Consider the following 15,669-nt stretch of genomic DNA (forward strand, 5'->3'; position numbering starts at 1 on the left):
CACCTCCAATCTCGCCTTAAAAACCTCCAGAGACGGTGACTCCACCACCTCTGGGCAGTGGGCAGCCCATTCCAAAAGTATTTCTGGGAGCCACCAAGGCGGACTGTGTTGAAGCGCCGGGGTGTTTGGTGAGCGTGAGAGAACACGGAGCAGCGCAGAACACGCCTGTGCCCGCGAGCAGTTATAGCTCTGCCCGCCTGCAGTGCCCCTTTTGGCAATCTGAAGCCGGGGGTCCCGGGAGTGTCCAGGGGCAGATCCTGGCCCGGGGGTCCAGAGAGTGTCCGGGGAGGTCCCGGCCCGGCGGCTCTGAGGGACCCTCGGCGCCGCCTCCACCGCGGCCACATCCGGGACGGCCCCTGACCGGGCCCTCCACGCATGCGCGCAGCTCTGCGCGCCTCCGCCCTGTAATTGGTGCGCCGGCGGGGCGGGCTCGCGAAAGGGGCGCGCGCCCCGCCCCTCCGCCATCGCGCACGCGCATTGCAGCCCGCGGCCCTTCAGGCGCGGCGCCCCCGCCCGCCCGCCCCGGCGTAGTGCGCGTGCGCGCTGGCGTGGGGCGCGTGCGCTGCTGGCGGGGGAGGCGGAGGGAAGATGGCGGATGGCCGCGGGTCGTGAGGCGGCGGCGGCGGCGGAGTTTGCCGAGGCCAGGAGAACGAGGCGGACGGCGAGGTGTCGGTGGAGCGCGGAGTCCCGGTACGAGAGGCTGGCTGGGCGGTGAGTGCGGCGAGGTGTCGGGCGAGGCGGGTGAGCAGCAGGGAAGCGCGGCCGTCTCCGCCATCTTTAGGCCGCGGCCCTGGAGCGGCGCGGCCGGGGCAGGGCGGGGGCCTCCGGCGGGAACAGGGAGTCCCCGGGCCGGGGCGCCCTGGGGAGCGGCGAGAGCCGAGCCAGAGCCCAGCACCGCGCCGGGTGGGGTGTGCTCGAGGCCCGGGCCTGGAAGCGGACAGCAGGGCCCCTGTCCTCTGCACTGCACAGGTGTCTGTTGGTGGCTTCGCCCGAGTCTCTCAATCCTGACTTTTTCCACTTGTTTTAATTTTATTATTTTTTAATATTCTTCCCTCTGTCTTGCGTCCGAGTGGAGATCGGGTTGTGGCTGCTTTAAAGATAGGGCTGGGAAGCTCTGGCCATTACAGACCGACCCTGTTAGATACCTCGAATTTTTTTACTCATGTAGTCCTTCACAAGGGTTACCCTCTGTGTATTAAGGAGAGAAAGAAAAAGCCACAGATGTAGTATTTAAGGTTAGTATTTAAGCTTCTCAGATGCTAAGTGAGATAACTGCATTTGCCATTAAAGAACGGTCATAGTTCTGTAAGACTGATAAACATTAGTAAAAGGATGAGAAATCATTACTTTCAGTTTTCTTACGGCACTTGGGAGGGCTGTTGCTCACGTTTTGTACTGTATAACGCTGTAGAAGCACACTGTTGTTAGAGTATAGAGTGTAATAACACACAGCAGACGCCTGTGCTGGCGCGGTGGAGGGGCTGATGATCATGTGGTGTCACATTCCACCGATGGAGACTCATCAGCCTGTGCATGGTTAGCAAACCTAGGGGACCTGTTCAGCTTGAAAAAAATAGCTCAGCGTTTTTCCCTTGGAGAGAGCTCATTCAGCTTCTTGCCTCCTTTGAGGTGTATGTTATTTCTCTCGTGCCAACTGTTGTGAGCTTCTTTGTTATGAGTAAATAGTTGTATAGTCTGAAATACAGTATTTTTTAATATTAGCAGTTAACTTGAGCACATCTGTGTGACAGAATTGTCATAGGTAAGTAGTTCTGTGCTCTACAAATGTTGTACCTCATTATATCCTTGCTTGTAGTTTCTGGATACTATTTGGGAATGTTTTTCCATGTAGGCAGTAGTCCCTCATCTTTCTTGCAGCATATTTTTATTCTTTTATGATTAACTCGATGCTCTAAGTCTTATCCTTAAATTATGCCCTGTCCTTCCTTTAAGAGAGGCAATATTGTGTGTCAGAGAGTTTATAGTAGGCAAAAAGTATTGTGCCAAAATACTTCAGGGTTCCCTGCTCCTAAGTTCTTTTTCAAGTAAACTGACATTTAATTCTCAGTGATTTGCTGCAATATTCTGCCATCATTTTACTCTAAGAATATATAATTGTTGAAAGTGCTTCAAAAATCTGATTCTTAACATCTTGTTCAGTTGTGTTATAATAGTTCTAATGAGAATGTGGATACTAAAACCAGATGAAAGTATTGAAAGATTGAGGGGAGAAAAAAACCTTAGAGCTGCAGAGAATGTTAGGTGTGAGCAACTACTCTTAGAGCTGCTAAAACCTTTTGACTCAAATATCGGTCACTACAAACAGTGACAGGTATTCTCTGTTGCCCAAGGTGTTGCTCCTCCATGGAACCCTTGGAGCAGTAAATATTAAACTGTTTGGACTGCTAGAATTCACAATTTCTTGTTAATCTTGTATTTGTGAAATCAGCACAGGAAATAAAAGTCGAATTCTCCTAAACTGTGCTTGAGGTAGAGGTAGTAGGAATGCCTTCTGCTGCTGCAGCAGGGAGACCTCCCCTCAGAAGGGGATAAGAAATCTCCTGTTTAGTTCCCAAACCAGCCATGGAGAGGACATTAGGCTGAGTAGCCATATGGAAGGAATACAGTTTAAATTTGGACTGGGGTGATTCCATGCACAACACTTCATTTTGTGCATCTGCCAGCCAGGTATCTAGGGAATTTCAAGAGTTAGTTTGCTAGCACTGGAAATGAAAATCATTTTGGCCTTGCTCAGATTGAGGTTGTAAGTTAGAAACTACTTGTAAAAACAAGCTGGAAGCTTTCTGCAGTTTGTTTGGGAATGTTACAAAATTTGTTCTTTATTTGCCATGTTCACATTCCTAATACTGGATAGTTATGTTATTGACAGTAAAAATACAGCTGTGTGGGCCTGGTTGGTTTATTTGTGCAGAAACTGAACATTGTTAGAGCTTGGTGATGGGGAGGAGATGTGCTAAGGGTCTTTCAAAGGATTAAAACCTTAGGATAACCTTGATTTTTTGCTTATCGCAGAAAATATCTGAAGGTAAGAGCAGAGAAGCAGAGCTTCTGATAGCTAACTGGTTTTGATTTGTGTTTTGCTAGTAATTTTACTTCAGTTTGGAGCATACATGGTCCACTGTTTTCCAAATGGTGCTAAAACTTCCAGCAATCTGTTCTTGCTCACTGGTATTTAAAGAAGCTACTCAGCATTTCATGGTGTCACTTCTGGTTCAGCCTGCTCTCCACACTCGGGCTGCGTGTACCCATCACGCTGTTGTGAAACCCGAAATGGAGATTGAAGTGTATATTTAGCAGGAGAGCAGCGAGCTGGTTCCTCTGGTGTGGTAATAGTACTTTTGCTCACGTTTGCTGTCGAGGCAGTGTTTGCAGTGATTCCTGGTCCTGCTTAGGGCTGTGCAGTGAAACTCTGGCTGCTGCTGCTGCTGCGCTGCCTCTGCAGCAAAGCTGGGCCTCTGTTCTAAGCCTTTACACGAACTGTGGCTTAGAAAAATCACACTTCCTCTCACCAGTAGAAGGAAAGACTCTCTACAATATTGAATGTCACTGTTGTCTAAACCTGATAAAGCTCATATTTCAAACAATTACGTAGAAGTGTTCTTACACATCTAGATAGAATATAAAAAAGTATTAGCCATTTTCCTCGTTCTTTAGACACAAATGAAAATCTTTCTTCCTCTCATGTATTTCATCAAGTAACCCTGGTACATTTTTTTCTGTTAGTAAAAGAGTTAGAACTTTATCTTCAACTTAATTTTTCCTTTGAATAGATTTTTTTTTTCCATACGCTGTTGTTAAATCTGAACACTTCCAATTTTCTGTTCACTTTGTTAGTTGATTTTGATGCAAAGAACAATAACAAGCCATATGAGCTCTTTGGTGCTGTTTAATTAGTCTTCAGCATACTGAAGCATACTGGTTCAAAAAAATTCTATTAACTTTTGAAGCTTTGAACATATTATCAGTGTAGTTGTAAATTTTATTTAATCTGGAATTTTAGGTCCTTTTAAATAATTAAAATTATAGTATTCTTCTGCCTGTCCAGAAGTTGATGCAGTGGTGCAGGCAGCTGTACTGCGAGCAGAAATAGGATGTGTGTGTTTAGTCTGGCTCACTTTTCTGTTTTGGCCTGGATGTTCAGTGTGGGTTCTGGTAGCAGTGAGGTGGGAGAGAGGAGGTGATGGCACATCCCTGTCTGTGCATGGCACTGGCCTGGGTGTGCTGGGTGAGGTGAGCGTGCTGAGGCAGCCTGCACCGTTCTGATCTGACACATCAGCTCTGCTGAAAATACACCCTGAAATTATGGTCGTGTCTGCAGTACTGAGTTTTAACTCGAAGTAGATGGTCACAAAGCTTGGAATTGGGGTGGCTCTTTAGTTGCTCACCTGTGACTTTACTACAGTGAGTGCCAGGAAGTTCTGCAATTTGGTGGGATAGGCCAAAAGCAGTTTTACCACTAGAGATATAGATTTATTGGCACTGGTCAGTTCTTCATAATAATATTTTAGATAATTCAGTATGAACACAGGGGTACAGTTATTAGTCCATATTTCTGCGGTTTAAGCATTTGAGGATTCCTTTAAATCATTATTCCAAATAATACAAAAGAAACATACAAAAGAATGTGTTAGTGTGTCTTTTTTTGAAAGAGGCCAGAGACTGGATAACAAGAGTCTGTAGTAGTTTATGGCTTTGGTGTAGTTTTGTGTTCATGGTGCAGTTTTGGCAGCACAGGGACTGTTATTTTATTTACTGTGAGTTTTGGAGTTTTCATGTGTAGTTTGGGGTTTGATAGGAGCTGCACGCTGAGCTGGTTTAGTGGCACCACAGCTTGAGCTGATGGAAGTGCTGGATTTCCAGCCTGAAGGCTCTGGACCTGGGCAGGAATCTGGCACGGCTTGCTGAGTGGTAACTTCCCCTGCTTCTGATCCTTTGGTTTTCCTCCTGGGTCAGTGGAGTTGTTCCCTGGAATTCTCCAAAGCAGCCTGACAGGCTGCTCTGGGTGTTGACCGATATTAGCTCAAATGGTCTTGGAACACTGAGCAGTTTTTTAGGTGCGTGTCCAGTGTGGTCATCAGATGTTTATGTTGGCTTGAAGGAGGGATCGTGGGAGGGAGCGCACAGTTGGGGTTAGGCCAGGGCTGCTTTGGTTTTGGTCTCAGCAGTTTTAGTTTTGCTTTGGGTCATTTCAGCAATTCAGTGCTGAAGTTCCCTCAGTTGCTCTTGCTGCACTGAAATTGTGTGGTCACAAGAAGCTACCCTTGTCCTCCTTCCCCCATGCTGGTAAAAAACACCACTTACCTTTGAAAATTTCTTCCTCTCAGGCCATGTTTGCACGTTTGCAAATCATTGCAGCTCTTTGCAGAGACTGGTGAAATGTTACCACAAGAAAATTTGGGATTGTACAGAATTGCAGGGAGCAGGAGTGCAGACTGAACGAGTATGTTCATTCTGCAGTGTTTGCACTGTTTCTCAATTACAGAGACTGGAGCTAAAGTCATGCTAGAATCAGTCATCAAACTATATTTTACAGTCTTCTTCTATGCATGAATAGAAATATTTTGGTCTCCTTAGCAAATCTAAACCTAATAAATGAAGTAGCTATTTCTAGTAATATCTTTGTAGACTCCTGCCTAATACAAGCCACAGCTGCCAAGCTTTCTGTGTAGTAAGATGAAAATACCAGCCTAGAACTGGGCATGGAAGTGCTGCTTTTGAAAGGAAAACTTGCTGATATTCTCAAGGCAGGAGATATGAAGTAAATGATATGAAATGCCAAGGGATTTTAGACTTTTGGAGAACTCCATCTTTCAAAACTGGAGCTCTGTGGTGCTGTTCTGCTGAGTTCTCATGGGGAGCTTGATGACTCTTGTATTTAGGGAGAATCTGACACTGAACCCTTTCTCCTTGAAAGGCTTTGTGTGAGCTTGGCTTTGCTGAGGAATTAATTGATATAGAAGATGATCACATGCTTTTATTGTACTCTACTAAATGGTAAAAGCAAAGGCTGTTTACTAAAGAATTGAAATGGGTTTTTTTAGCTATATATCTATATCTCTATGCATATATATTCATAACTGTATGTAGGCATTGCATGGTTCGTAATCCACAAGCAAAGAACAGAAAACATATTCCTGAAAAAAACCTGCCTCTGTGATTCCAGTTAAAAGAAAGTGCATTTCTAAGTAATTTTCAGTTGTATGAGATGTGTGTGCATCACCCATCAATTTTAGAAGTATTCTAGTACTGAAAGTTTCTTATAGAAGAAATGTCTAGGTTGGTTGTATTTGAAAATGGGTGAAAATTTCAGACAAAACTTAGGACTGCTCAAGTGATACCTGTATTTTTATACACTCCGAGCTTGAAACTAGAATAAACTGTTAATTTTTCCTATTGTAAGTTAGTCCCTCATGGGATTGAACAGTTTCTAGCCTAACCACCAGCAAACTGGGGTTATCATTAATCTTCCACACCAAACTGTGGCAAAATAGTAGTTTGCACATGTGCTAGTCTTTCAAATCTTAACTGAAGCAGATAGTGAGAAGCTGCACTTCTGAAGATCTTCATATAAATAATCTGCAGTCAGAACTTTATTTGATCAAAATAGTTTTAGAGGTGCTGTTTTCTTTGACTGTTTCCTTAATTTAGCAGGTGTTTGATCAGATTTGTTATTGGGTTTTGTTTGTTTGGGGATTTTTTGTGTTTTTGGTTTTAACTCCTTGGCTTCAACAGTAGGACAAAAACGGGGAGCATTGATAATTAGCAGGGTTCATCAGGTTTGTTGAGCAGCATTGTATGATTCAATAATGTTTGAATTGTTTGCTGCAATTCCACTACTTTTGCTTAACGATGTTTCTTCATTAGCTTAGTCTAGGTGTAACAACTGTAGATACTAATTTGCATATTTTGCTATAAACATAGTTGCTAATTTAGCTACTCTGCTGTTGGGGCAGATAACAAATTTCAGTCTTGGACAAGTGTGTGTGCATCTGCTACATCTTGTTATGAAAAAAGAATAAAAAATCCCTTAAAATCTTGGATATTGTGAAGAAAATATTGTAGGGTAGTGCGTTATAGGCCATTTATTCTGAAGTGTGGATGTACAGTTGTTTAGTCTCTTCTTTTCTTACATTGAATACATGAGCTGTGTCAATAACCTTTAGGTGCCCTGAATATGAGAACTCTGTTGCACCAAGTCTCCACCTCTGGCTGCAGGTTAGGGTACAGACATCGGTGGTGAATGGATTTTAACATTAAAATACGCAGCAAAATAAAAAGTTCTTTCATCTGGAGTTCTACTGAAGTATAAAATCTCTTTTGGAGAGAGAAGTAGAAAAAGGATCTTTGAAATACAGTTAATAACTGCTGAAATTGCTTTTAGTTGGTTTTTGGGTTTTTTAACCTTCTTACACCTCTCCCCATATAAAGGCAGATTTTTTCACATGATCACATGATAGCACTATCATCCTGCCCCCTGCTACCCATTCCGGACTTCAATTGTGTAATTGGAGAAACTTTGGACACTCTTCTGCCTTTATTTGGCACAGAAACTGGTATGGCAAACAGAATTCCTTTTCAGAAGATGGGCCTGAGTAACATTAAAGGAGGGAGAGAGGCTGGGAATGAGCATTCCTGGGGTCATGAAGTAAAGATTTTCTTTTAGTTCTGTTGATGTTTGCAACTTCTGTGCAAAAGCAAATGTTGCAAGAGTTCTAGATATGTTTGGTAATCATTTAACAGATGAGGGTTGTGAAAAGTAAATCTTTATAACATGTTACAGCTCTTACTAATTCCCAGGTTTTACTAAAAACGCTTTGGTGTCTTGTCAGCATTAAATTTGCAACTCTTAGAGTCTCAGATACTCAACTGTCTTTAGTATATTAAAATGTGTGTTTCTGTTCCATAGTGTGAATGAGAAGAATGAAATTGTTGCTAGATTATATGAACTTTTTCTTCTCATCAATCATCAGAATTTCAGAAGGTTTTTCCTGAAGCAGACAATTTGCTCTGTTTCCCTACTCAAGTTTTGCTCTACAAACTGCCATAGTCCTTCTAGTCCTTTTCCACTGATAATAAAGTCATCTGAACAATTTTTTTGGAGAATTTCTTGTCACTCTTTCTCCCGCTCTCTTGTTTGTCCCTGTCCATCGCATTATGTAGCTAACAGCAGTACTTGAGTCAGGAGGGGCTTGAGGGATGGGTCACCAGAACACCTGGGAATCAGCCAGGGCAGGCAGAGCTCAGGGATTTTAGGAGCTGCACAATCCCTGCCTGCTCAGCAGGCTCACTGGAGAGACCCAGGGAATAGCAAACAGCAGTGTTCTCACAAGGAAGGCCAACTGCATATTGAATAAAACTGGCAGGAGCATCTCATACAGATTCACCTGTGACTTTTTGTTCACTAAGTTTTGATACTATAACCAGCTGAGGAGTGTCTTGATATTTAGGATTAGCAAGGATGACAGGCTTGTTTTTTCTTTTAAACTACTTTTCATACATCATTTCTGTAGTGTTTGTCGTGGCATGTTTATGTGTTTTTAAACATTAGTCCTAAAGTTTTGTTTTCCTGACCAAGGTAAGGCAGCATCAGTAATGACTTCAGTGTGAAAACCAAGCTGTGACTCTTCAGCTGGTTAAGATGAATTGCTGTTATCACAGGGACTCACAATAAAAAACAGTTTGGGTTGTAATAAAATAAATAATAAATAAATGCTAAGCAGCAGCTGAATGAGGAGGTATTTGGTAAGTTTAGAGGGAGGAAGAATGTTTTATTAAAAAAAAAGATTGTGAGTAAACGTTAAGGTAAAACCAAGGTATCCAATTGGTAATAAAATCATGGCAGCAATCCAAACCTGTCTCTTTTAGCTGAGGTGCATCTGTCTTTTGTCCTCCTGCTGCATGTGGTTGTTTGCATGTTTGTTTTCAAGTACAGCTCAAGAAACTTTAGCTCACAGAAGTTTCTTTTGTGAGATGCAGAAAGGCAGTGATTCCTGGCTGTTCCACTCACAAAAGCAGTTTTCTCTGCTGTAGGCAGGGAGTTAAAGCAGGAACTGTCTGACTCCTGGGAACTGAAGTATTTTGAGGGGGTTTTATAATAAGCACATAATCTCCTGTAAATATGTCTCCTTTGGAATGAGTCAAGGGTTCAGCTTGAGCATAAAATAAGGAACGTTTGATTTGATTATGATTAGTATTTGTTGAGTACTAGAAATCCACAATTTGAAGGAAGTGTTTAGAGAAGGTGGTAAAGTGTGTGTAACTTACACACAGCTAAGCAGGCTCAGCTGCTGGAGCTTGTCCCCAGGCTGTAACTGAGACTTCCACACTGGCTGCTTGAAGCTGTTCTCCCTGGGATTTTAGGTAGCTCCATTTGCCTCAAAGTTTGCTCTCCTGTTTCAGAAGCTGTTGAGCATTGTGTGTTTTTTATGTGAAACTTCAGGGTGTAGGCCCATTTGTCAGTTAAATGTCAGCACTCCTTTTCCTGCAGGACCTAAACCCTTTAAATGCAGCACTGCATCAACATAATCCCATTTTGCCATGCTGTGTCTTTCAGACTCCACACAGTGTGTGTATGTTTGGGTTCTGTTGAAAACCAGAGATTTGAACTTCATGCTGAAGCTGGGCATTGTGAAAGTACAGAACTGAAGTTAAAGAGGAAAAAAAGTGCTTCTGCATTTTAGGTTTTTGATCATGCCAGTGGAGTAGATTTTGGACTGTGCACAAAACAAAAGACCTTGGAATATTTCCAAATAAGAACAGATCTGAGAGCGTTTTGGGCAGAGTAGTTTATTGTGACTTAGACAATTATTAATTGAAGTATGTTTCTGCAATTTTAATGAAAAATGAGGTTTTTATTATATTTTTTTACATTTTGTTTTGGAACACAATGACTGGATTGGGGAAAGCTGCTAAATTCTTTCCCTTGATTTGCATGGTCAGATTTTTAACTCCATTTCTAGGAAAGTTTGGTTCACAAATAGAAAACAATAGAGAATGGTTGCAGATGTGTTGGGAGCAGAGCAGTGGAGCCCAGGGAAAATGTGCCTGCTGCAGAGAATAGGGATGTTGCATAATAGCAGTGTTGTGTAACACAGGGCAGGATTTTTGCTTTGTTGATTTGCTGTATTATGGACCTCCAGCACCTGTAGATAATTAAGGAGTCTCTCAAATTGTAAGAATGGGTTTGGTTTTAAGTTTAAACTTTTTATGCTCACGTCTGCATGCCTTGTAGAAAATATTTTGACATATGCATATAAAAATGCAGAAAAATGCATGCTGCAGTGCCTTTATGTAATTCAAAAGTGGGAATAAGATTTTTAAATATTCAGAGGTCAAGAACCTTACACAGTTTTTTTACTGTTACGGGTCTGCTTTTGACTAAAAAGTTGGGCAACTTTGTACTTCATTATTGAGTCTAGTTTTTGAACTAATTTTATAATCCTCCTTAATACACCAATTCTCTCTCATAATCAGTGGGAAAGATGCCATTATATTCTAATGAAACAGCTTAATCTGTCTCAAATCTGTTCTGAAATAAAAATAATACAACCTACATGTAATAAGAAAAGTACTCAAAATTACTTGAGATTTTTGATTTTTTGTCTCACAAAGATGTAGAATTTTCAGACATTGGTTAATCTTGTTTTATGAATCTGATTAAATGTTTTTCCAACGCAGTAGGAAATTGAAACACAAAGCAATTTGGGGAATGGGTCAGATTAATCTGTTTTCACTACATCTGCAATTTGGCATAGTGGGTTTTTGGTTGTTTTTTTTTTTTTGTATTCTCGTCAGTGTTTTCTGAGTGGATTTACCTTATGTGCAGTGAAGGAAATGTAAGATTAATCTTTTCATTAGAAAAATGATGGCATCTGAATGGAGCAGAAATAAATCTCATCTGCTGTGAGAGATTAATTCATTGACAGACATACAAATTTGTTCTGGCATATTTCAAGTGTATCTTCAGGAAAATGTGGTAGAAGCCTGCTGCTGCTAGTGCTGGTTTTACAGTGGCTTTGGTAGAGTGATTTTCTGATAATTCTGCAGGTTTTAAGCATACCTGCAGCTCTCCTGCTCCATTCCTATCAGTGAGTGAAGCAAGGGAGATGTAGAAACCCTGATTGAGAACAAATCTTTTACTCAGGTTCATTTTCTGTTTAAAAGAGAAATTATTTTGGGTCCATCTTGTTTAGTTTAAAATATTTGAGAGACAGTTTATTTAAATGGCTTGCAGAAACGAAGAATCCTTTTTTTTTTCTCTATGTAACCCCCTGCCTGGAAATTTTATGATTTCCAGAACTTGTTTGTCGCTCTTCTCAATCTTTAACCAGCATGGCTGGCTCTGTTTCTGTGTAATTGAGAAATTGTGTGTGTGTACATGCATGTTTATTTCCTTTTTTAAAATTTTCTATAACATAGTTGCTGAAGATGGCAAAAGTTCGAACATTTATGTCTGGAATATATCTTTTCACATAGTTCTTTTGCACTGGGAAGAGGTAGGATTCCCAGGAAAGGAAAGAGGCTGGATGAGGAGACCAAGGAAGAGCTTTCCTCAGGAAGGGGAAGCCATGGAAGGATCCACTGCTGGTGTCCAGAGCAGAGATGCACATTCTCCCAAGGGACAAAAGAAAAGCAGAGATTTAGCGTTGATACTCTGTAAAAGAGGGAAAGGAATAACATTAAATTGTATTTGATATGATTGGTTTTCAGAACAGGTGTGTTTTTTCAGATGCACTTAAAAATTTCTTGATACACAGATTAAAAAATGCAGAGAGATGTTTTCTCAGAGATGACTACTGACAGTAGGACTTTCTGATTTTTAAAATTAGTTATCTATATATTGTAGATTTAAAAGTGCTTTGCTAACCAAAGAAAGATGTACTGAACAATAAACTTGGTGAGGTGCTTGTGCATTGTAGTGTTCTCATCTTGTTCTTAGGCCCCAGCAAGCTGAGATGGTTCTTCTCCAATCCTGTTTTTCACTGAGTGTCCCAGCCATGCTTTGAACTCCTATGAGTGCCCTGCAAATAACTACTGTCAATTCTCCCTGTTTCTGTTACTCTGTAAAAGTGCTTTTAGGGTCTGCGTGAACTTTATAGTAGAACTAACACACATTTAAGGAAATATTATATAAATAGGAAAGTTTTAGCACTCCTTTTCCTTTGCTGCTTTAGCCGTTTCAGGCAGTGTCTTTGAAGCTTCAGCGTGTTGTGTTTGGTGAGCAGCGTAGGGTCTGCTGCTGGCACTGTGCTGCAGGACTGTCTCTGCTACCATTTGGAAACATACTTTCCTTGTGACATCTTTGGTTTATAACACTGTATTCCACCCAAGTCTCTTTACCTTCAGTTAAAAATACCTATTAAATAGGCAAGCATGTTTTAGTTGCCAGTTAACTGCATTTCATTAATGATGAGCATTATTTTTTGCATAAACCGTATGAAATATGTCAAGATTATACATAAATCAGATTTTTTTTCTTGTAGCATTGAGCTACCTTTAAGTAATGATGATTTAATAGAAGCCAGGAGTCTTTTTCTCCAAGCTTTACCAGTTTAGTGGCTTTAGTTTGGTTTGAGTGGCCTGATTTGTTTTATTTTCATTTAGTGAGGTTATGTGTGAAATGCTGTGGTAGCGTGATTGAAGTTGCAATCTGTCAATTTTCAAAACTTAATGCAGGGTTCATTTTTATATAAAAGGAACAACCATATCCAAATAAGATGGTAAAGTAATAACACTACTACATTAAATCCCACTATTACCTTTATAGCCTTATTTGGGTACTTTAATTCAGTGGTGACCATCTTCTGTAATTGACTAACACTGCATGTGACTTTTTGCTCATTGTGAAAAGCAAGGAAACTGCCCAAATCCATCTGCCCTTACTCCATGCTGCTTTGGGTGGGAGATTTTTGAGAGATTTTTTCATTTTTAATTCTGTTCCTCCAGTAGCATCCCTCAGATTGCTCAATGGCATTAATAGACCTGGCATGCTTATGGCACCACTAGGGGGGAATGAAAGGCTTGTCTTGTAGCATCTATATCCCCAAAGACAGCCAAATTTATGTCTCAGATTGTGTGAGGCTTTGAAAGGGATGTTCATGGGGACAGGAAGTGAGAAACTGATAAGGATGCAAGGAAAAATGGAATACAAAAATAAGGTTAGTTCACATTACGATGAGGGTATAGTGAACTAGAAGAAAAAGCAGTTGGTTGGACATTTCTGTCCAGAAACAAGAAAATGAGAGGTGGCTTATGCCAGATGTTGAAAACAGATCTTGCAGTTGGTTCTGATTGTGTGAATTAAGGAAAATACGGTTTCTTCCATTAAAATTCCTGTTGATGCACTCTGAAAATAAAGAAAAAGTTTGGTACTTTGCTTAAAACAGAAAATCTGATGTTGCTACACTGGATTGCAGTGTCCTCTAATATTTGTTTGCATGTTTCTGCTCCCACTGCCAATACCAAAGGAGCTTTAGCTAATGGACATGCTGAATTCTGACACTGTGCCTGATAAAACAGATCTTAAAGAGAGCCTGCTGAGGCTTTGGTCTGTCCCAACAAAAAACCAAGTAGGACACTGATAGCCATTAAATGGGTATAGTTTTCTGACTCAAATAGAGGTCTTTGGGAAAAAATGCTCTGGTTTCATGTGATAATTGTGTGCCAAAACCATTCCTAAAGCTGCTTTGTTTAGAAGCTTCACTTGGTGTGTATATGCACTAATGTATGTGTATGTACACACATCTTTATATGTCTGTTAATAGATTGTATACTGGTGATATGCACACATGAGGTGATGAGGATATTATGTGGATAAAGCATAACATTGCAAGCAATTATTAGAAAGAAGAAAATGGTCCTAAGCAGCTGGATAAACAATACTTTTCTCAGAGCTTGTAAATGCAGGTAGAAAGCTTTTCATGATAAGAGGCAGTGATTTCAAAACTTGAAGAAGCAGAATATAAATGCTTCATTTTTCTGATCCTGTGTCATCTCCCCTGTCATGTTGCTGTAGTTGTGGTGTCACTTATTGTGTTGTTAGAATCATGAGTGTGGAATAATCTATAGGCATGAAGAGGTGTAATTAACATCTCTGTGCCTTTGGTGCCACTTTTTACTGATGTAGATTGCACCTTAAGTGAAGGTTCTTTATGCTAATTTAAGGTAGACACTGATTGGACTCACCTACAACTAAATGGATCCGTATCACACCTTAATGCTGTATTTACCAACATTAGTAGTACAGAAAATTTCTTAGCAGATTTTTCCTGGAACATGACAATAAAGTATTAACTCTCTGCTTTGCCATGTTTCTCTGCAAAGAGTTTTTTGGGATGTAATGTTTTCTTGCAAACATAGCTGATCAAATGTTTTTTTTGAAGCCCCAGCATAATCTTTGTCTGCATTCTTGGTCTCAGTTCTGGACATTTATTTTTGCATTGCCTGTTAGAGGGTATAGATGTGTGGGTTTGGGAATATACCTTCTTCCCCCTGGTTTTGAGCACTGGTATAGGGGAGTGTCCTGCTTCAGACTTGAGAGAGACTAGTGCTGGAAATTCCATCTGGGTTTCTGGGGCTTCTCGTGTGTTGGTGGTTTTTGTGGGGGGGGGTGGTTTGGTGGTTTTTGTTGGGTTTTTTCCTCTGACTATTGAATAACTACTTTTAGGAGTTGTATGTTTAATGAGTTGTATGTTTAGGAGTTGTACATAGCTACTTTTAATGGAGTTGTATGTTTAATGCCAGCTGGTTCTGCTCCTTTAAAGAAGCCACTTTCTCTTCTTCTATATAAACCCCCCAACAGTAACATTTTGCTTTTGATTATTTGACACTTGAAACCTCCTTTACAGCAGTTTGAGATCTCCTGCCAAGTTTTGAGAGAGTTCAGGATGGTGTTAGAGGAACTTGAAGTAATTCCTGTGTGAGAAGGTTAGGATACCTTGTTTCAGGCAGCCTGAATGTTTGAGTAGCTCTGTGTTCAGCTGGTGATCCAGAGTGGGAGTGTTTGGAGCAGTCAGACACGTGTGGGGTCTGGTTTAACCCCCTGGATGCCTGGAACGGGGCAGCTTCCAGGCAGATGAGCCTGCCAGCCACCAGAGGAAGGCTTGTTCTTTTGAAAGCTGTTCTGTCTTCTCCCCCTTCATTCCAGTTACCAAGTCAGTCTAATGAGATGCTGCACTTGCCAGAGATGTTAAATGTCCTTACCTCATTTAAGGGAATGTGCTGGTTTGGTTTGAACTTGTTTCTCTTGAATGGGAACAGTTGTGATGGCTTTAGTGTGGAGCTGTTTGTGTAGCAGGAGCTGGCTGCTGTGGGTAGCTTGTTTTACAGCCGGCTGACACACTTAGTTAGCCTGAAAAGGAGAATGTGGGTCCTGAGTCTGCTGAGCTGTTCACTGCTCTGTGCCAGCAGACGGCCTGATCCTTAAAGGGCAACCTGCTCCTAGTGGTTAGAAAAAACCTCTTTAAATTAATCAAACTCTGTGCTGCTTTTAAACAGTCTCTTATAGCTAAAATTTCTCTCTTAGCTTTCTTTTGCTACTTAAAAAGGGAAATGTTTTTGAACTACTGGGATCCAAAAAAAAGCGAGATAAAATTTTTAAATTGGCAGTGAAACAACTTTTCAGCTCTTTCAAATTGAGGGTTACAAGTA

The 15,669-nt window shown here is 41.1% G+C and overlaps 1 protein-coding gene across 2 annotated transcripts in view; it reads left to right on the forward strand.

Annotated features, from left to right (window-relative positions):
• The first annotated feature begins 539 nt into the window (after window positions 1–539).
• WDR33 (WD repeat domain 33) overlaps window positions 540–15,669 on the forward strand; it is a 66,062-nt gene continuing 50,932 nt past the window's right edge. Inside the window, exon 1 of one of the 2 annotated variants that reach the window (XM_063408731.1) lies at window positions 540–690. The gene's annotated coding sequence lies outside the window, so the exon portion shown is untranslated. Of the gene's footprint in view, window positions 712–15,669 lie in introns of both variants that reach the window. The other variant, XM_063408732.1, reaches the window with a different exon arrangement.

Source organism: Prinia subflava, chromosome 11, assembly GCF_021018805.1.
Source record: "Prinia subflava isolate CZ2003 ecotype Zambia chromosome 11, Cam_Psub_1.2, whole genome shotgun sequence".
Classification (NCBI taxonomy): domain Eukaryota; kingdom Metazoa; phylum Chordata; class Aves; order Passeriformes; family Cisticolidae; genus Prinia; species Prinia subflava.